At 36.0% G+C, this 21,626-nt stretch overlaps 1 long non-coding RNA gene across 1 annotated transcript in view; it reads left to right on the top strand.

Moving 5' to 3' along the window:
• LOC147580993 (uncharacterized) overlaps window positions 1-13,629 on the top strand; it is a 29,149-nt gene extending 15,520 nt beyond the window's left edge. Inside the window, exons 3-4 of the long non-coding RNA XR_015250815.1 lie at window positions 12,069-12,299; window positions 13,522-13,629. This is a non-coding gene — a long non-coding RNA (uncharacterized LOC147580993). The remainder of the gene's footprint in view (window positions 1-12,068; window positions 12,300-13,521) is intronic.
• Window positions 13,630-21,626: the final 7,997 nt, after the last annotated feature.

The following is a 21,626-nucleotide window of genomic DNA, read 5'->3' as shown; positions in this document are numbered from 1 at the left end:
TTTGTAGTTCTGAGTTCACTTTAGTCAGAGTAATTGCAAATACAGTTAGCCCTTGAACAACAGGGGTGTTTGGGGTTAGGAGCATTGACTCTGGCTCAATCAAAATTCCTCATATAACTTTTGACTCCCCCAAGACTTAACTGTCAATACCCTATTGTTAATAGGAAGCCTTACTGATAACGTAAACAGTCCACTAACACAAATTTTGTATGTTATAATAATAACATACAATATAATAAAGTATGTTCGAGAAAAGAATGTTATTAAGAAAATCATAAGGAAGAGAAAGTACATTTGCAGTACTGTATTGTATTGAAAAAAAATTGTGTGTAAGTGAACCTGAGTAGTTCAAACTCATGTTGTTCAAAAGTCAACGGTAATGCATATACCATCCTCTCTGCTTAGTTGTTTTCTATGTAACGATAAACTGTTACATTTGAAGAGATAATGGTATTTTACAAAATTAAAAATATTTGATATAAATTAAAATAGTCCTCTGGAATTGAAACGTGACATATATAGCATAAGAACCAAAATATTTTTAATATGCTTTTTTTATATTTTAAGATTTATTTTAATTGTTATAGCCATATTTCCTGCATGCACTCATTCATTATATATTTATTGAGTTATTCTAATTTTCTGGCATTCTACTAGGTGATGTAGGAGGGAAAGTGAGTAGGATATTGACCCTGCCTTCAAATACTCATGATCTTTCTAAAAAGACAATCTTATAAACCAGGCATTGAAGTCACTGATAAAAAAGTATAAAATTGTAAACTACCTCAACTTGGATATTAAAATACTGTGTAAAAAGAAAATATATCTCATTAAAGATGACACAAATTTAATATATATTTTTAAAATCCAATACTGTGGCATCACAAAGAAAAGCAATGTTAATACTTTCTATTTTCCCTTTTAGTCCCCCAGAATTTAAAACAACCATTTTAAAGTGAACAGATACTTAAGTTGACTTTGAAGAATATTAGATCCAACTTTACATTTTTAAGGGTAGCTCATTAGAGTAGCTGATGTCACCCAACTCTATTTAATTGTCTGATCTCCAGACCCCCTCCCATTTTCACTCAAAATAGAAGTAATTGATTTTTTTGTTGTTGGGGTCCTCAGCTCACATCTCTTTGGAAGCTCTTTATCATTTTGAGTTATAATTATTTATATATACATTTTAGCTCCTTGTGCAGACTATAAGGTTATTGATAACAGGGGCTCTGCCTATTTATTCTTGCATTTGCCATAGAATCCTGTGCAGTTCTTGTACAAACAGGTGCTCAGCATTTATGGCACGCATAAATGATCTGCTACCAATCCAGGAAACTCAAACTTCTGAAATTTACATCCCCTCTCAATGAAAAACTTTGACTTCGAGAATGTTTCTCTGAAATCCCTGGGAAAAGTTCGTCAGAATCTAAATCTACCATGTCACTTCCTTTATACAGTCCAGTGCAACTATTCTTCTGGCTCCATAAAAGTGTCTGGGACATTTGCCAGAATGTGTTGCCTTCAAATGTAAAGCTTCAGCACTTTAGAAATTGTTTTCCCTTTTAAATACTTTTCCAATAATTAGAATTTCCTGCCATCAGGTAGCACAAACAAATGCAATACCTTAAAAAAAGAAAAAGCAGTTTTCCTTGAGATCCAGACTCTAGTTTTCAAAATAACCTAAAATTATCAACTAAGCGTAAATAACAGTAAACACATGTATTAACTAAAGGTATTTGAAAAGACCATGAACAACTTTGGGATTTGCTCACCGCATTTTTTTAAAGTTTTATTATGTATTTTGAGAGAGAGAGAGAAAGCATGAGTGGGGGAATGGCAGAGAGAGAGCCAGGATCCTAAGCAGGCTCTTCACCACTAGTGTGAAGCCTGATGCGGGGCTCGAACTCGCCAACTGTAAGATCATGACCTGAGCTAGAGTCCAATGCATAACTGGCTGAGCCACCCAGATGCCCCTTGCTCACTTCATTTTGAGTATAAGATGCCTTTGATTTTAGCTGGCACCAGTCTTTTCTGTACCTCTAAGAAGGAAAAGATATTGTCGATTAAACAATAATATAATGCTTTCTTATCATTTAGAATTGTTTTCAGCTTTATTGAGGTATAATTGACAAATAAAATTGAAAGATATGCAAACAGTACATTGTGACGATTTGATATATGTATACTGTGAAAGGTGTCCCCCCCCATAGAATTATATCCATTTCTTTCTTTTTTTTTTTTGTTCAGCTCTAGTATATAACATGGTGACTATAGTTGATAACATGATATTATATAACTGAAATTTGCTGAAAGTAGAACTTAAGTTTCTCACCCCAAAATAATTTATTTTATAATTATTGAAAAGGGTCTTTTGTAATTATTAGATACAGGTGTTTATATTATATTACACTTCTCCATTTACGTGCTTTTTTGGCAATATGGTAACTTTTTATTCAGTGCTGAGTCATACCACAATCTTTTTGAGGGTGTTTTGTGGCAGTTTAACACAACATGCATACTCAAAGTGCACAGAGTTATTAAAATTATGCCAAAACAAATAGGTACCTCAAAGTTTGTGCACGCTTAGGCATAAGTTACATTGTTAGTGCCACAAGAATGACAGCAACTTTAAGATGACTAATAAAAATACTGATTTCAGAGATCATTTACCATTTTATCATGAAAGAATTTGAACTTAAATCAATGAAATACAATATCCTTAACTTTTACTGTGTTAATTCAACTTGAATTTTAGATGATGAACAAAATCCCTTCTCTGAAATTTGGGCTCATTTTGTTCAGCAATGTCTATTTTTACTCTCTTTTTGAGAGCCCTTATTTCCAACCTAATCAAAAAAGTTCTTTAATTTGCTCTCTCAGCACTGCTGAGTATCTACATTATAGCCTTGGACCTAAATGAATGCTGCTTCTTCTAATCTCATGAAGTACAGTGTGCTCTAAGGATTGACAACAGTTAGCATTCATTTAGTTGTTCAGGCCAGAAACCAGAAATATCTATAGGCTTGTGCCATCAAGGCCCATGTGGTGTCTTTAATTATCTGCCTGTCTCTACTATGGACAAATGTTTGTATCCCTCCAAAATTCATAAAATGAAATCCTAACCCCCAATATGATAGTATTAGGAGCTGGGGTTTTTGGAAGGAGATTAGGTAAGGAGAATGGAGCCTTTATGGTTGAGATTGGGGCTCTTATAAAAGAGACCCCAGTGAGCTCTCTCTTCCTCCTCACCAAGTGAGTATATGATGAGAAAATGGCAACTCAGAAGATGGTCCTTCTTAGAACCTGACGATGCTGGCATGACGGTTTCTATACCTGTGAGAAATACATTTCTATTGTTTATAAGCTATTCTGACTGTGGTGTACTATTTTACCTGCCTGAACAGAATAAGACACCCACTCTAGACTTTAAATTCTGATACAATAGAGACCATCATATTCTGTTTGTCTTGCAAACTCAGTTGCTGGTCCATAATATACATATTAAACTAAAAACCCAAATGAGAATTCACTTACCTTATTTCTTTGAACAAGTGAACCCACATATTACTAGTTAGGGACTAAGATTGAAGGGACACTTGGATTTTAATTTCCTTGATTTTAATAAGATTTTATTTTGTATGTATTTTGTGCTTCATAGGGCAAACCATGAGGATACCTAGTAAATGCTTACACTGCTCATAGTTACATAGAATTTTAGAATTAAATTGGAATTTAGAAATCAGTGAATTCTAAATACCAGATCCAAAGAAGTTCTGTATTATATGAAGTTTTAAGAAGGAACACCAAGGCAGTTGGTTAGGCACTAGACTTGACTTTGTGTCTCCTCAGTTGGTGGGAAAGAGTCAAATGTTGCTCACAGAACAGCTTTACATATATAAAAAAAATAATAAAAATCGTTGAGCAGAACTTGCCTCTGATAGAAAGCTAACAAAAAATTAAATATTTAGCTCAAACCTTGTTTGACAAAGTTAATATATTATGGACATTTCAACATTCATATTCAAAGAATATCCAAATCTGGTTTTCTTTGGAGTATAAAAAGCACTTTGGAGGATATAGAAAGATATAATAGATGGAGTGGGAAGAAAAAGTTATGGGAAGTTAAGTCTTTCATTTGTTACTTTTGACAAGCTAAGCCCAAGTAATAAGAGGCAAGGTAGTATTCTAATAAAGCATGCCTCACCGGTTATAATCGAGTTAATGTGTTCTCATCTCCAGCACATCAAGCTGCCAAGAATTTTAATAATCACAGTGCACAGGAGGATTAGGGAAGCGATATACTGTTAAGTTGGTTAATGAAGTAAAGTGTTATGAGATATGTTTTCTCAGATGGGGAAAAAAAAACAGGCAAAAACTGACTTTGGTTTGTATATAATAGCCATTTGCTTCTTATTTTAAAATAAGTTATCTAGAAAGAATGCTTGCAGTCCTCTGTACCTTACGTTTTTGTCTTTGCTGGTGCCAATAGTTTACCAAAAGTGTCCTTGTTAATAACAAATATTTTGGAGGGAAAGGGAATAAGGAGTATTCTTTTTTTATAATTCTTCTTTTTTTTTTTTTTAATTTTTGAGAGAAAGGGAGAGACAGAGCACAAGCTGGGGAGGGGCAGAGAGGGAGACAGAGAATCCAAAGCAGTCTCCAGGTTCTGAGCTGTCAGCACAGAGCCCGACTCAGGGCTTGAACCTACGAACCTTGATATCATGACCCGAGCTGGTCAGAACTGACTGAGCCACGCAGGCACCCCTTGAACAAGGAGTATTCTAATGCTTATGAAACTTTTTGTATGCACCAGGTTAAGTGCTTAGCCCTACAGTGACCCTGTTGGATAGATATTATTCCACCTTAGAGATCAGGAATGTGAGGTTCATGGACATGAAATATCTTGCCCAAAGTCAATTGGAAAACAGGAGAACAGGTAGAATCAAGGCTTGATTTGATCACAGGTCTGTGTCAGCTCCCAGCTGGTTTTTTCTCTAGGTCCTCCTGTCATTTCTCACTCTGCTGCTGCCCCATACAAGTTCTGTGTGTGTTTTAACTCAGATTTTGGTTTAGTGTGTGGAAAATTGTGTTTACAGGACACAATAACATGAAGTGAGTCTTTCTTGCCATCACAAACAGCACTTCCTACAACAGTGATAGGAAAAACATGGATCATGTAAAAGTTGTTCTTACTATTTGCCCCAGAGTTGCAATCAAATTTTACTGTATCTAAAACTAATAGACGAAATTTAAAAAGTGATTAAAATAAAAACAAAGACATACCACAATCAAAATATTTAGTTTTTGAAGGTTAAATCAGATAAACTAACATACTGGTAAGAGTGAGCAATGGGGAGTCCTAAAGGAATAAAACTTCAATTTTAATGTATTTCCTCATGTGCTTGCCCCCTGCCATTACACTATTTTACAAGAAAAATAAAGAATAAAGCTATCCACTTTATCCCTTATCCCTCATTCTACTCTGCCTTCATTGAACCAGTCTTTTGGTTAGCAAAGCTTTCTCCAGGCCTTTGGCTCATCTGTCATTTTCATAGCTAGAAACCAAATGATCTAGTTAATGTTTCCACTTCATTATTAAAGAGCTAACTATCACTTGATCAGAGTGGAATTTGTTCTTTCTCTTCTAGAAGAACAAATGTTTAAAATACCATAATTTAAATCAGGACAGAGTTAATCAATAAAAATGTCATCAGAAAACTGAAAATAAAGGCTGATGTACATACTGATAAATTCAAACCCATCTATCTAAGACCGAGAAGCTATTAATAACATATGCTTAGCCATAATTTGTACAATTTTATTGAATATAAATACTTGCATCAACCACTTAGGGAGGCTATCCATTTTAATTACTTTCTATTTTTAAAGTAATGTTTCACAGCCTTATGTCCAAGGTAGTAACTAGGTCAGCAATTTATACAACTTGGATATTATCTAATTTTCAGTGAACTCATTCTAAATCAAAGTGGCATATTTTAAGCCTGGATTTCTTCAGGTCAACATTCTTATCTGAATTTCAGGGAAACCTATCTAAAGGCTAAAGAAGAAAATCAACCATGCTAATGGCTTATGCTTAAAGAGTAATCTTATGACTTGACATGAATCTATAATAAATATATATTTCTCCAGGCAATTGTTAACATGTTCAGTTAATTCTTTGTTTAGCAAAGTGAGTTAGAAAATACCATTACCTGTAAAAGGGACCATAGCATAGTTTTGATAATTAATTAAAAACAACTCTTCTGTTTTCAGTCATCATCCACACAATATAAATCTATACACACCCACATTTTAACATCATAATCAATTTTAGAAAAAAAATGTTAAAAACTCCAATATCCCAAAACTTTAGGACTGATGTTTAAAGTTATTATCTTCTGTATTCCAAACAAAAATTACTCTTTTGGTTCTGTTTATTAAACATTGCTGCCAAGAAAGTGTCTGCATATGACCAACAAAAACTTAAAAAAATAGCTGTGGTTCAATATAAATATTATGTTGGATCTTTGAAGGTTTGAGAATCGGTATATATATATTTTTAATTTTTTTAACGTTTGTTTATTTTTTGAGAGACAGAGCATGAGTGGGGGCCAGACAGAGAGAGAGGGAGATAGAGAATCTGAAGCAGGCTCCAGGTAATGAGCTGTCAGCAAAGAGCCTGACCTAGGGCTCGAACCCACAAACCACAAGATCAATGACCTGAGTCAAAGTTGGACATTTAATTGACTGGGCCCCCCAGGCACCCCTGAGAATTGGTAGATGTTAAACAGAACAAAGCTATAGCTGTATCTCCTTACAGAACTGGCTTAAATTCTAAGATTCTAGAATTCTCTCATAAAGTTTGTTCCTTATCCCTTAATTTCGTGTGGAATTTAAAAATCCAAAAGTAGAAACAGTTTTGGAAAATTTCTATATCAGTAACTATAAGGAAAATAAAACCTCTACTCTGGGCATAATCCTATCCTTTTAACCAATAGTGTGGGGTTTTGGAAAGGGTTAACCACAACGATATCCTCAACTCCAAATTTGAAACCAATTGAGAGATAGGCACAAATCAGACAGAAGGAGGCTCAAATAGAAGTTTTAGTGGAGATTAAAACTGGATAAAAAGACTTGGTGCAGGTATATGGCCACACTGGGCTTTCTAAACCTTGACCTCAGAATTAAACAGGTTTGCCCACTCAGGGGCTGGCACCATGGAGCCACTGCAGGGCCCCTGACAGGGGCAGGGCGCTTTCCCCTGCGGTGGGGAGGGCTGCTGTTTTGGAAGATGTGTTGATTTAATGAGAGAAAGAGCCCCAACAGTTGAGCACAGCATCATAAACTCCTTTCCCCAAATTTCCCAGTCCAAGAAGAAGAGTGAGAGAGTGTGCAAAGAATATGCCTACTGGGAACTAAAAAGGTCCTCCCCATCAAGACAAAGGGAGGCATGGGGAACCCGTGTTCCCCCTCAACTCTAAATTTAAGTGGGAGACCACTGCCTCATCCTTTTGGATTGCTCATAGATTATTTGAAATGGATGGCTGGAAACCATGGCAGGGGTTGGACTGAGGGGGTGGGGGTGCTTTCTACAACTGTGTTTTGCAGTAAAAGTTGACACAGGACTATTGCATCCTACACTGATTTCCTCAGAAACAACAAATTATGGTTTAAATCACCAGCAGCAGAGGTGCTTAATCAGCAGAGGTACTGGCTAAAGGGAAGGAAAATAGGAAATCAAGAATGAAGGAGTGAGTATCAGTCATAGTTTAGAGCAAGTTGCTGAAAATAACTGTGGTCTCTATATACCCTTAGTGCATTTTCTTTCCCTTTTCATTCTTTTTCTATTGCATCCACGGTATGTTTAACACTTTGCCCAGGATATGGAGGAGATGCTGGCAAGAAACTGTAGGTATGGATCTTTCTTAGAAATTCAGGATTCAGGGAACAGAATTTCTACATCATTCTCTTATGGATGGTCCCTACTCTGTAAAAATTATTTTAAAATTCTAAGAAATATAAACTCTGTATGTTGCTAAGTATATACATTAGTATAAGATGGGAGTGCCTGGGTGGCTCAGTTGGTTAAGCATCCAACTCTTGATTTTGGCTCAGGTCATGATCTTAGGATCATGAGATCGAACCCTATATTGGGCTCCGTGCTGAGCATGGAGCCTGTTTAAGATTCTCTGTCCCTCCCTCTCTACCCACCCCTCTCAAATAAAAGGAATATATATATATATATATATATATATATACTGATATAAATCAGTACAAGATAGAACAGAGCTCTGCATGTTGAAGGAATTAATGGAACACAGAGAATTGTGGTTCTCAGTGATGATTTTCATTTTGTTAATGCTTGGTTGCAGCAAACTAACAGAAAAATACCAGAAACAAACGTTGGTATAATATTTTCATGAAATAGTAATAGATACAGATTTTGCCTCATGAAGTTCCATTGTATACATAAAAGATTCTGGCCATTATTAGGAAGTCACATTTTTATTTTTAGAATAATCTTTGTGTGCTACATCAAAAGAGATTGACTGCAGAGGGTGATTGTAATAAAACTGACTTTCTACTTAATCACAGTGGTTCCTTAATTAGGGGCTCTCTCTTCTTTTCATCCTCCATTTTTTGAGGTTGATTTAATATTCATTTCTAGTATCCAAATAATGGTACCATCCCCACCAAAGAAATAAAAGATACATTTAAGGCAAATTCCATCCTATGATGGTATTTTATAAAATGTACCTTCCTAATGAGTTCAGATATTTTAACCTGGTGTGTGGCCTCTAATGGATCTAGTTAGATTTTATATGAATATTTTTCTTCCCTACAGAATATATCTTTAAATATACATTTTCCCCTTTTTCTTCTCTCAGCATGTATATTCATTTATACATTTTTTCTTTGTTTTCTACTTTTCCTTTCCATCCTTTCTCTCTCAAGAAAAATAATTATTCACATGGGACAACAAAAAAAAACCCAGGCAGGAAAGAAAAGTTCCATGGAGTCTAATCAAACATGGAAACTGAAAAACAGTGGCCTCTATTCAGAGAAAGATAGAACACCCTTCCCTGGTGAGGGCTTAGGACAGAAGAGGCTTTGTGAAGAATTCTGGTATAGATGGCGAGTAGATTGTCAGAGTGGCAATGGCAGCCATTTTCATTCCTGGAACAGGATTCTCTCTGACCTACTGTAGACCGAATAGTGCTCTTGTGAGACTATTCCCTGAGTCCCCTACTCCCCAAGAAAATCAGGAGCAATATAGATCTGATTCTGCTTTTCCTTTTTTAATTGTTTAAATGTTTATTTTTTTGAGAGGAGAGAGAGAGAGAGAGCACGAGTGGGGGGGGGGGTGGGGGCAGAGAGAGAGGGAGACACAGAATCCAAAGCAGGCTCCTGGCTCTAACCAACACAGGGCTTGAACTCACGAACCACGAGATCATGACCTGAGCCAAAGTCAGACCCTCACCTGTCAACTGACTGAGCCACCCAGGTGCCCCTGTTTTTCTTTTAAATATGCATTTCCAAATATGACATAAAATGTATTGCAAAAACGCTGAACAGAAATAAAATATGATGGCAAAGATTGTAGGTGATTTTAACCGTTTTCTTTTGAGAATTTAAGTTTTTTTCAACATTTTAAAATAATATTCACTACTTTCAAAACCAGGAAAATGTGTTATTAAAAATTAAATACAGTTCAAACATACAACTGCATCTTCCCTTTGGGCTGGGAAAGCTCAGAGTATAAGTGTACTTTCTGAACTCTGTCTTGCTGTTATGATTGTATGAAGAAGAGCTACAATAGTTTCCCATTCTCAGTTATTTGCAGGAGAGTTTTCCAAAGTGTCCAAACCTGATTTTATTTTTTTTTGTTTTTTTTTTTGTAATTTTTATTGGAAAACATTTAGAATTAGCATTACTTCGATCTTTTGCAACTTAATTTTTTAAAGAATCATATTAATCCGGAGTCTTAGATAACCAATACGTTTTCAAGGGTAAGAAGTTAATTAATTGAAAGGAAGATCTGACTTTTATGATACAGATTTTTAAATAAAGCTGTTTCAGTGATATTGAAGTAATTTGTCACTTATCTGAACTTCATGAACTGAAATAAAGCAAAAGTGTTTTTGTATTCCAAGTATTATAGACAGTTATTTAAATGGTGGTCTTCATTTACTTAAAAATATATGATTAGAATTTAATTATTTGTGCATATGCCAGGGTAGTGGAAAATAAGTTCTATTAAAGAGCACATACATAATAATCAGGGAAAAATTAATTCTTGAGTAAATTTCATTCTAAGGGTCCAGCAGGGAGGTATGTTAGGGCCCAGATAAGATGTAAGAGTTGGTCTAAAAAACTAATGGGATTCTCTAAATCAGGAATGTTCTCATCATAATCTAAGAGCATAGGTTTCTTAGACTCAGAAGAAAAAATGTGATTGCTAAAGTGATGTATTAATTCTTGGGGGGGAGGGGCAAAGTTTTGTACTTGTGGAGATTGCAGAAAGAGGGAGTCATAACAAGGGCCTTTCCGGATTTGCACCCAGAAAGTGTGATTTTATCCTATTCATGTTAATTCTTCCCTGTACCTATGTGGAACCCCATTTAAAATCTCATGAGAGTGTTGAGGCATGTCCTTTACATGCAGAGAAGAGACATCTAACTCAGATGCTAAGAGGGACCATATTATTGGTTTGTCTGAGAGTGTCCTGAGATGTGGGAACTTCAGAGCTGAAATCTGGGTAGTCCCAGACAAACTAGGGCAGTTGATCTCTCTACTCCATTTTCAGTAGGGGATTAGACATTTGTCACTCACACAGAGTGGGCAAAGAAATGCCACTGTGTTGGGGCGCCTGGGTGGCGCAGTCGGTTAAGCGTCCGACTTCAGCCAGGTCACGATCTCGCGGTCCGTGAGTTCGAGCCCCGCGTCGGTCTCTGGGCTGATGGCTCAGAGTCTGGAGCCTGTTTCCGATTCTGTGTCTCCCTCTCTCTCTGCCCCTCCCCCGTTCATGCTCTGTCTCTCTCTGTCCCAAAAATAAATAAACGTTGAAAAAAAAAATTAAAAAAAAAAAAAAAAAAGAAATGCCACTGTGCATCAGTGAAGTCACCCTAGTATCCAGATGGGAGACATATATTTTTCTTTATCTCTCAGTCCCACAGTACCAGAGGAGGCAGGTCTGAAATCTTCATACAACTTCTTGCCGTATCTCCTTGATCAAGAGGTAATTATGTGTTCCACCATTCACAGGAAAATAACAAAAACAACTCAACAAAAAGGTGATCTTGATCACATCACAATAATAATTTACACTGGAGCTCAGATCAGAGAAAGATGTTTCCAGAAAACTCAGCTGCTGTACTAGACCCAAGTGGGTGATTGATTATCCAGAGGCACAAGTTTATTTTAGGCACTTCCTTTGATAACATTTAGAAGAGAAAGTTGCTGGATTAACTATCAGGTGTAGGTATAATCCACCAGTTTAGGGTAACTGAGCCAACTGATGTTTTGGACATCTTTCTGTGGAGGGGTATGATGACCAGATGTTTTTTAGAATCGGATTTACATTTATTAATCTTTAAAACATTGTATTGCATTCTGTTTCAGGAAGGTAGTTTGTGTATTCTGTCTAAAGCTTTCTTCAGCAGAAATATTTAGTCGGTTGGCATGGACTTTCTGATTAACAGTAATTTGATATCTTATAATCTCCTTCTATTCTGAAATTTATGGTTTATTTATTGAATGTTGTATTAGCCTAAACTTCTACATTTGTCAACTGCTGCTTGTTTCCTTCCAGGTCACAATTTTTTTGAGTAAATTTCTGGTGCAGAATTATATGTTGACTGATTGAGCTTCCTAAGATTCTCTACTTTGACCTGAGGGGTTTTCCTTGAACATCTTGGAGATTTGGCCCATTTCAGTGAAGAAGGGTCATGGTGCATTGTCTTTATTTGTTTTTCATACTTGCAGCTCATTTTTTTCCAGTTTGGACTAGAACATAGTATCGTCTCCATTATCTTCACTTTTTGTTAATATGTTTTGTTTTTCAGAGAGAAGGAAGAAAAAGAGGGAGGAAAGAAAGATCAAGGAAAGAAAGAGAAAGAAGAGAGGGAAGAAGGACCGAAGGAAAGCTGACCAGGAAAAAAAAAGTGCTTCTATCAATTTGGTTACTTCTTCAAAGAATGTGAAAAGTCCCCAACAAAAGTATACAAGACTTTATTATTTTGCTGAAGAAATGGATATGTTCAGCCTGCTATTTGGGGCAGGACTTCAAGGACTGGGTATCTATTAATAAATTCTCATAGGATATATTTCTTGGTCTGGGTGGCTTAAAATCTAAATTCTATCATTTGACTTAGGTATGATCAGGCTGCTAGTGAACTCAATGAACTCAATTAAAATATATTGAAGGACCATGTCTGCTGTGGAACCATCTGGTTGTGAAATACAATTATAAAACACAAGGTCATCTGAACAACAGTTTTAGAATCTAGTTAAAATAGATTGGGTGTCTACTATGTTTCAGGTGCTGTGCTAATTATAGTCGAGGAAGGATATCAATTTGAGGAAGATGCTTCAAAAGGGTATGTGTATGTTAAAAACAACCAGTTAGGGGCGCCTGGGTGGCGCAGTTGGTTAAGCGTCCGACTTCAGCCAGGTCACGATCTCGCGGTCCGTGAGTTCTCGGAGCCTGGAGCATGTTTCCGATTCTGTGTCTCCCTCTCTCTCTGCCCCTCCCCCGTTCATGCTCTGTCTCTCTCTGTCCCAAAAATAAATAAACGTTGAAAAAAAAATTAAAACAAAAAACAAAAACACAACCAGTTAGTTATTATGTAATATTTCCCTAAAAGATCCTTAGAAAGATGACTATATATATAATCTGTATTCTTACTAGCATCTTGCTAAAAGAGTGACACTTTCAATTCTTTTTCCTAAAAACTCTGATTTAATTTGGCACACAATAGCATGCTGTTAATTATTAATTTTCCTATTATTGTCAAATTGTACTAAGTTTATTTTTATCATCATGATTATTACTAATCTTAAAAAATAAAAACTTGAAAATATTAAAAAGTAGACCAGAGCATTTATCGTGTGCCAAACGTCGTGAAAGTCTAGTTATTATTTTCTGTCAATATCACAATTTTAATAAGGAGTGGAAAACATTTCTGTATGTTAACATATTTCAGCTCTTTCGACAAACGGTATTTTGCGACCTGCGAGAGGGTCTATTATAAAACTCGGGAACTGTGAATCACAACAGAAGGGATAAAAATAATGTTTTATATGTTAAATTTTAAACATTGATCATTTTTTATTATAGATTTATGTGTAACTTTTTTGTTTTCCTTTTCCCCTCCTTACCTTCCATCGCATAAGACTTAATAGCGATGCTGCAGATCTAAACTTGTTGACCTGACACCTACTTCCTAACTAATTAATTATTACATCACACGGTCAACAAAGGAAATTACTTAACTTTTCTGGCCTTTTTCTCTTTAGAATGAAAGACACAACCCTTTTCGGATATGGAATCCTTGGATGAAATGTGCTTTGAACAAAATTCTTTCTCCGTTTAGTTTGTTTGACACTACTCAGCCTTGTAATAGGGTTGTCAAGTTTAGCTAATTAAGAAAGCTTTATGGAGGGGGCCTGGGTGTCTCAGTTGGTTGAGCCACATTTCTCTTGGTTTTGGCTTAGGTCATGATCTTATGGTTTGTGGGTTTGAGCCTTGAGTTGGGCTCTGGGCTGACAGCCTGGAGCCTCAGAACCTCGGTTGGAATTCTCTCTCTCTCTTTCTCCCTTTCTCTCTCTCCCTCTCTGCCTCTGCCCCCACCCCCCACCCCCCCCAGCTCGCACATACTCTCTCTCTTAAAATAAATAAATAAACATTTAAAAACAGCTTCAGGGAATGAAGATATCTCTTCTTTTTTTTTTCAATATATGAAGTTTATTGTCAAATTGGTTTCCATACAACACCCAGTGCTCATCCCAAAAGGTGCCCTCCTCAATACCCATCACCCACCCCCCCCATCAACCCTCAGTTTGTTCTCAGTTTTTAAGAGTCTCTTATGCTTTGGCTCTTGAAGATATCTCTTCTAAGAGATACAATTCCTGTGTATGTTTAGAGTGAGATTTACTGAGCACAGTCCTAAGAGGCACTTGTGTTAGACTTACATTGACCTCGTTTGCTGGTGTTTGCAAAAGGAGTGTTTAAGTTATCTGTTGTGGGAGATTTGTGCCTTAAACAACTTTCCTTTCCCAATCTAAAAGGGTTGAAAATCTGTGAAGCTGAAATTAATGACAGTTCCTAATGTGATGTGTCCAAATTTTTGTCTTCTGACTGGTTGTGCTTTTATTGCTGTCACTGGTAAAACTTTGAGACCTATTGCTTCTGGGGCAGGTCAGGTGTGATTAATGTGCTTTGTGAGACTCATGTAATAAATCTATATACTTGTTAACAAGTATATATCTATCATTACACAGGCCAAGCCATGGATTCCTTTGCAACCTGCCTATGAAAAAGACATCACCTGGTTACTTCAGAGCTCTGCTCCCCTCCTGTTAAGGATGCAGAGTTGACTCTTGGCACAACGAAGCTTAGAGAAACCTGGAATGTTTTATGGATGCTGTCTGGCAGTTTTGATTCAGAACTAGAGGAAGACCAACAGGTGTGAACTCGTCTGCATCTGGCATCAAATAGTTCATAACTTGAAGTCTGCAACCTTATTTTGGTGAGACTCTTGAGGACCACAAAGGAGAAAAAGCACATGGAATTCTTAATAAAATCCAACAAAACAACATAGGAATAGGTAGTCACTTTAAATGTGGTAGGAAAACATATGCTTCAAATGAAAGGTCGCTCAGCATTATTGCCTTCACTTCTACGGAATGGAGAGCTGCTGTTATCACCGTTATTAGTCAGGGCTGTTCCAGAGTCTTTGCTCAGGCATTTAAAGGTGCACAGAATAAAAGGCAGGAATGCAAATCATCAGCCTTTGTAAATATTATCATTGCATACCTGAAAACCATGGAGTGATGTTTTCCAAACTGTAAAAATATTAAAATGATCACAGAATTAAGGTATTTAGGAAATGACAACAAAAAAGTATCATTCTTTATACAAATAGTAACTAGATAGGAAAACAAATATTGTCATAATAAAAACAAATAAGATTGTCATAATAAAAACAAAAATAACTTATCTACAAATACATTTAGCAGCAATTAGGTACTACTGTGATAAAGATAGCTGTAAAACTCTAATGAAAGGAATAAAAGAAACTCAAATGAAAGCAAAGACAAAACCACCTTGTTCCTAGATAAGAATATTCAATATTTATAGCTCCCTTAATGAATCTCCAAAAGGCAGTAACAAATAAAATTAAAAGATATTTTGTTTTATTTAGAGATAAAGTGATACTACAATTTATTTGAAAAGAAATTAACATGTGAAAATTCAGAGGGCAATTTCTCAAAGGGTGAATAGTAAAAGTGTACTAGTCCCCACTGGATGTTAAAATATTTTATAATGCAGCAGAAGCTAAAACTGTGTTTTACTGGAATCTGAATGAAAGACGGATAAAGGGAAATGAACACAGAGTTCACACACTATTCATGGATGTTTGTGTCCAGATGAGGTGGGTTAATGAAAAGAATCAGAACAGATTCTGTCACTCACCTGACACTGCTTACCATCTTCACTGCAGCAAAACAAGCTGGTCCCAGGTCGGCTGAAAAAAGAGCTCACCAGTAAGATGGACTCCAGAAGAAATAAGCACCATGTAGGAGAATTTTCCAGGTATGTCACTGCTACCACATACATGAAAGCATAGCCGAGTCCCAATGTGGTTATGCTTAGGGAAAAAAAAAAAAAAAAAAGGAAGGAAAGATGGCAAAAAGCAACAAAAGTGGTTGCTAGCAGAATAGGGCTCTAAATGATTTAAAATATTTTACAGTACCTTAATTATACTTTGGTTTTTCAAATATTGTAAGAAATTTCCAGGTCTGTGTTTCACTGTCCCTGCTGGCGGGAGGGGAAGGTCTGGTTGTCCTGTTCTGGTCCAGGTTGTTTAGATTTGGTGATGAAAGGAAGAGCTACTCCCAGATCTGTCATTTCTTTGTACAGGTATATTCCTTTGTACAGGTATATCCTTCCTTTCACCAAATCTAAACGTGTGTGCCTCTCTCTTTTCCTCACCTTTTATTTATTCCCTTTTTTCCTATGGGCTCTTCTCCATCCTTGATTTTCTTTTAAGAATTATAATCATTTATGCCTCTTGTCTTGAGGACCAGGTATTTATTTTAAAATATATCACATTCATCCATGGGATCTCCCCCTAAGTTGGTGTCCTTAGTAATAGGCTAATAACATGTAGGTGAAAAATGTATAGGGATAGTTCTTTGCTTTTTGTTTAAAGTTTATTGGAAAGCATTATATTCTCATGGCACTTGGTTTGATATCATTTGTGAATTAATCACGTAACATGAGCTGGAACGAAGAGTCCGGTCTCCTGTGCTACACAGTTCGAGAGTGTGAGAAGCGGTGAGCCATTGACACAGAGGACAGCAATATGGTTTCTGTAGAGGCTCTTTGTCTTCTGCCATTCACTCTCCGTTTCTCAAATTCTCTGTCTTTAACTATGCTCGACTCTGTATCTTACAACCTCTCCACCTCCTGTTCCAGCATATGCTCTTCTTGATTCAGTTTATTTCAGAGTCACGCCTATTTGCTCATGGATTTCCTTAAGGACCTCCACTTCTTATGCCAAGGTTGTGCATTTATTTTCTCATCAAAAGGGGGAAATCATCATTTGCCAAATGATTTTTCTGTTTTTCAGTTCATCTCTAAATGACAGCTCATGATTCAGCCTGCGTTGTCAACAGCCTCTATCTTCCACTCTTGTTACTATAGTTATTATCTGTGAGACATCTATCATTTTCAATTTTCTCACACCAGTGGTCTGATGGTTGGCTGAATTTATTCCATCTCTAGCCATTTCCTTTCTTATTAGATATGCCCTTAGATTCAGAGTCAGTAGCAAGCCCTGTCATCAGTAACAAGCAATTATTTACACTTTAATTTTATTCATTTTGTAAGCTAGAGGTTGGATATTTGAGACTTCTGGTTTAATTTAGTTTGTTCACTGAATTCAGTTGATCAGTCCGGCTATCTGCTTCCTGTTCTATGCCTTTCCTAAGCTCGATATTTTCTTACCAAACACAAAGATTTTGTGTTTTATTTTCTCTTCATTTAGTTTAGTTTCACAAGGGGAACTTGCTACTTTTGAAAATTTTATTGACTTCCTTACAAAGGTAGATAAGCAGCAATAAGAAATAATACATTATAGTATAGCACGATATAATACTGGTTCTTTTATCGCATAGTTAGAACACATTTAAAATATTTTTTAAAAATTCCAGCTTCATAAAAACCCTTGATGATGTCAGTTGTAAATAATCCACTTTGCAAATTCCACCTGTAATTAATATCAAACGTATCAGCATTACCATGTGATAATGTAAGGTTTTTTACTTCTTTCACTTTAAATATCCAATGTTAATTTTGTTTCCTTATAGTCTTCACCAGTGTTTTTCAAACTTCAGTCAGAATCACCTGGAGGGCTTGTTACCCCACAGACTGCTAGGTCCCACCCCAGAGTTACCAATCCAGGAGATCTGGGTTGGAGAAGAATTTACATTTCTAACAGTTCCTAGGTGATGTTGACCCTGCATTGTATGAATCTGTGCTAATGTAAGTGTTTTGGTAAAAAAAAAAAAAAATTGTATTTTTTTCACTTAATTTAAAATTTGTATCACTGCTCTCCATTTCTTAAGTTTTAAAATCTGATGTTTTATATATAAAGCTATATCTAAAAGCTCATTACAACACAGAGCTAAGTATGTTCCTGACATTCCTTGCATATTTCAATTCCTTTTCCCAGAAGCAAGCATTTTTGGCTCTTAGGGTTTCATGAAAATCAGATCATTCTGGTGCTGATCTGTCAGGCAGCCAAAGAATGATGTCCGAAACTACTGCACAATGAAAGGCACTAGACTTGGATCTTGTTTGTTTGTAGCTATTGCTCTGAGCCTACAGGGGTATCTTTGTTTATAACTATACTTATGACCAAACCTTCCTTAATACTCTGTTCCTGGGTGACTTCTTAGATTACTAGGCATTGATGCCTCTGATCTCCTAAAATTAAATGATCAGCATCTTTAAGCATGTTGTTACCCTCTTCAGGCATTTTCATTCAAAAGTCTACTTTTGTATTTATCCTATTAGCCTAGTGGAAACCTATTTTCACCTTCTGTATGCTACTGGTTTGATTTCCTGACATCCTTATGTTGGCTTTACAGTCTTAAGTGGGTGTCACTGTGTTCTTCTATAGGCTCAGCTGTGGCCAATGAGATACCTCCTTCCAGTGAAGAATTATGGTAATTGACAAAACGGGTTAGAGTTTAAACAATATCCAAAGAGGGGGCGTCTTCAGCAGGCTTACAGATAACCTCCTTAATTCTCAGGTTTTGATTACCTGCCACTCTGGCAGCTACACTTTTTTCTATTAACTCCACAATGTGTGACTCGGAAGAGAAAAATATCTTGTGTGGGCTCACCTACCGAATCAGTATGAAGTGTAACTCTACGGCATGCGGATGTCTTCTATCTGGAGAAACTTGGATACCACAGGTAATTACTGTACTGCTCTCCAAGCCTTTTTTTCATCCAGGAGGGCTTGAGGCACTGTCTGCACTGTGTCAGTGCTTTTGGGAGTCTGGATTGCTAGGTAAACTTTTGTATGTGTCCTTAGAACCGGTTGATGGCTTAAATTCGTGAATTCACTCAGTTCTCGGGGTCCTCTTGGGAGAGTTCTTTCATTTTGGGTTTCCTTTCATTTCTCCTTTCTCCTTCCTTTCCTATGTGTTCACTCCCAACATTATTATAACTCTCTTTACCTAAGTGTGAATCTTCTTAAAAATTATTTTAATTATTTTTATATAGTTAGGATTTTCTTTTTAAGACTGTGAGTCTTGTATGCTGAATGGTTCTGTTTGCAACTTTTCACACTTTTTCCATTGGAGATCATAACAGAAGCAGTGTATTTCACAGATCATGTAGCGTGATAATTATGAAACTAAAGCCAGGTCCGTCTCAACAGTTAGAAAAAAAAAAGAAATCATTATTAATAATCCATAATGGCGTCTGAGGGGGCTAATAATAAGAATAATATCTTTGCCTCCAAATTTCAGAATTTACTGAGAACCAAGACACAAGCATTGTCAACTGCCTATCAATATATCAGCTTATTTCAAATAAGGTTTAATGGGAATTATGGCTGGGATCTGGGGCCAAATGGATTTTTCAATACTTCATTCTAAATTTAAGTTACTATCCGTAGCCAGAGTTGGATGACGACTGCTCCCTTCCCCACTCACTCCAGCCTTGGTGACAAAGGATGCTTCTATAAACTTATAGCTTGATAGAGCAGAAAATGTGTGTTTCTTGAGGAAAAGCCATTATGAGAGAGAAAGAGAGAGGATCCCAGAAGGGGGCAAGTAGAGTGTGCTTAATTTCTTCTCTTGAGTTCCCTAGTCAAGATGAGCTGATGGGATTCTATATGAACAGGAAATTTACTTCTGTCATCTCTAAATTTTCTGGGACACACAGCTGTCCAAGAAATAGTAGGTATAGACCATGCATGTCACAGAGGTCAGACACAAATTGTAAAATAAACTAAATTTCTTAAGAGTAATAATGCTTTTTTTCTCTTCCTGCATTTTCAGTATCACAAGATAGATGGGGATAATGCTCTGGGAAATATACAAATATGATTAACAATCCAAAAAAAAGTACTCAGGTTTGTTTTCTTTTAAAGCAGAGGTATTAAAATTAAAATAAAAACAGCTGCACGAGGGAACAGAATTTGGTAATTTCAATAAACCACAAAACTGGTGAGGTCCTTATTTGAACTTCTTAGAATGAGCTTGGATATAGTAAAATTAAAGAAGTTAAGTATGTAGATAGATTAAGAGGCCATGTAACTATTGTATAGTACTAATATCAATAGAACTTTTAGCGCAGATTTTATGATTTTGAGGTTTTGTTCATAATCATTATCCATAGGGCAGTGAAATACTCTCTTGGGAACAATTTCATTTGACAATCTGAAATAGCATGAGTTTATGCATTCTGCTGGCATATGATCATGCAGGATAAAGATATCCATAAGGCATGCTCACTTTGAGATCATTTCAGCGTTCAAGTTGAACAGATGGACCGCAGAGATCTGCCAAGTGAAAGAAGTTGACGAGGCTGGGAATATTGCCATTACCTATAAGGACAAATTTCAAAGGAGGATTTTTGTCTACCTAACTCCAATAATTCTAATGAGCATACATCTATATTTTAGGGCTCTGTGGGTACTTAGGCAATATGTTCAGTCTTGTCTCTGTTAGGCTTAATAAGGGAAGATGAGTGCAGTGATTGCTTATTTTAAATTATATGTGAATTTAATTTGAATTAGAATTAATGACATTATAAATATCTGCCATTAATTCAATTGAATAATTTCAAATCATTTATTCATTAAAATTATTGAAAACGGTAGGTACTGTACATCATGAATTACAGGAGATATAAAACTGAATATGACATTGTATCTTCAATCAGGAAATTCATAGGTCCTTTGGGGAGACAGGCTTGCAAACCAATAATTAAAATCTGTATATGAATGAAGTATGATAAGTAATACCACATATTAGCAACACAAAAGTACATTAGTTCATTAGCTGCACGAAAAACAAGTAAACAACTCAGGAGAAATCAATGAAGCATTTATAGAAATATAGAGAAAACACATTTTCATGATATTCTTCCACAACATTCACATACAATCTCTAATGCGTCACATAAGACAATTTTTCAGATGATGAAGTTTTGATAATATTATTAAGCATAGCTCATTGAATGGACAAAGGCTATTTACTTAAGGATATTTTATGACAAAAAGAAATGAGTAAAGATTTTGTTCTGTGTTTGTGTTTTTATTGTGGTGGTTTTAATGGTGGAATGGGGTGGCATAATATAAAGGAAACTCTCGGTAATTTTTCCCTATGATTTTAATTACATCAATTTTCAAGATGAGCCCAATGTTAAATTTTGGGATTTAGCTGATAGGATCCATGCTTTCATTCTTTCCTCTATGTTTAAAAATTAGATAATTATGAGATTGGATTTTGCTGAAAATGTGATGCATTTTCAGGTTACTTTTCTATGATGTGGAAACTCTAAAAAGACATCTGATGAGAAGCAAAAAATTTGTGTTTCTTTGTTCTGAAGAACCAATTCACAGGCCAAGTTGCACAAATAATTGTTGTTCACTAGATGGCAGAATACTAAAAGAATACTCTGGCATAGTGAGGCTAGTTTCCTAAATGTGCTGGGCAATTTGATTTAAGGGCCTTTGTGTCACTGCAAAATTCAGTGACTCATTGTTCTGTGACATTAAATATATATGAATCTTCTGAAATATCCCCTACCACAGATGAAGGTAGTTTCAATAAATAAATAATAGAATCTTAGATTTGTAAGGGACTTTTTATCA

Source organism: Puma concolor, chromosome B2 (genome assembly GCF_028749965.1).
Source record: "Puma concolor isolate L17-30 chromosome B2, mPumCon1.1.hap2, whole genome shotgun sequence".
Classification (NCBI taxonomy): Eukaryota; Metazoa; Chordata; class Mammalia; order Carnivora; family Felidae; genus Puma; species Puma concolor.
Note: the sequence above shows the minus strand (reverse complement) of the source record. Positions and strands in the feature narration are given on the sequence as shown.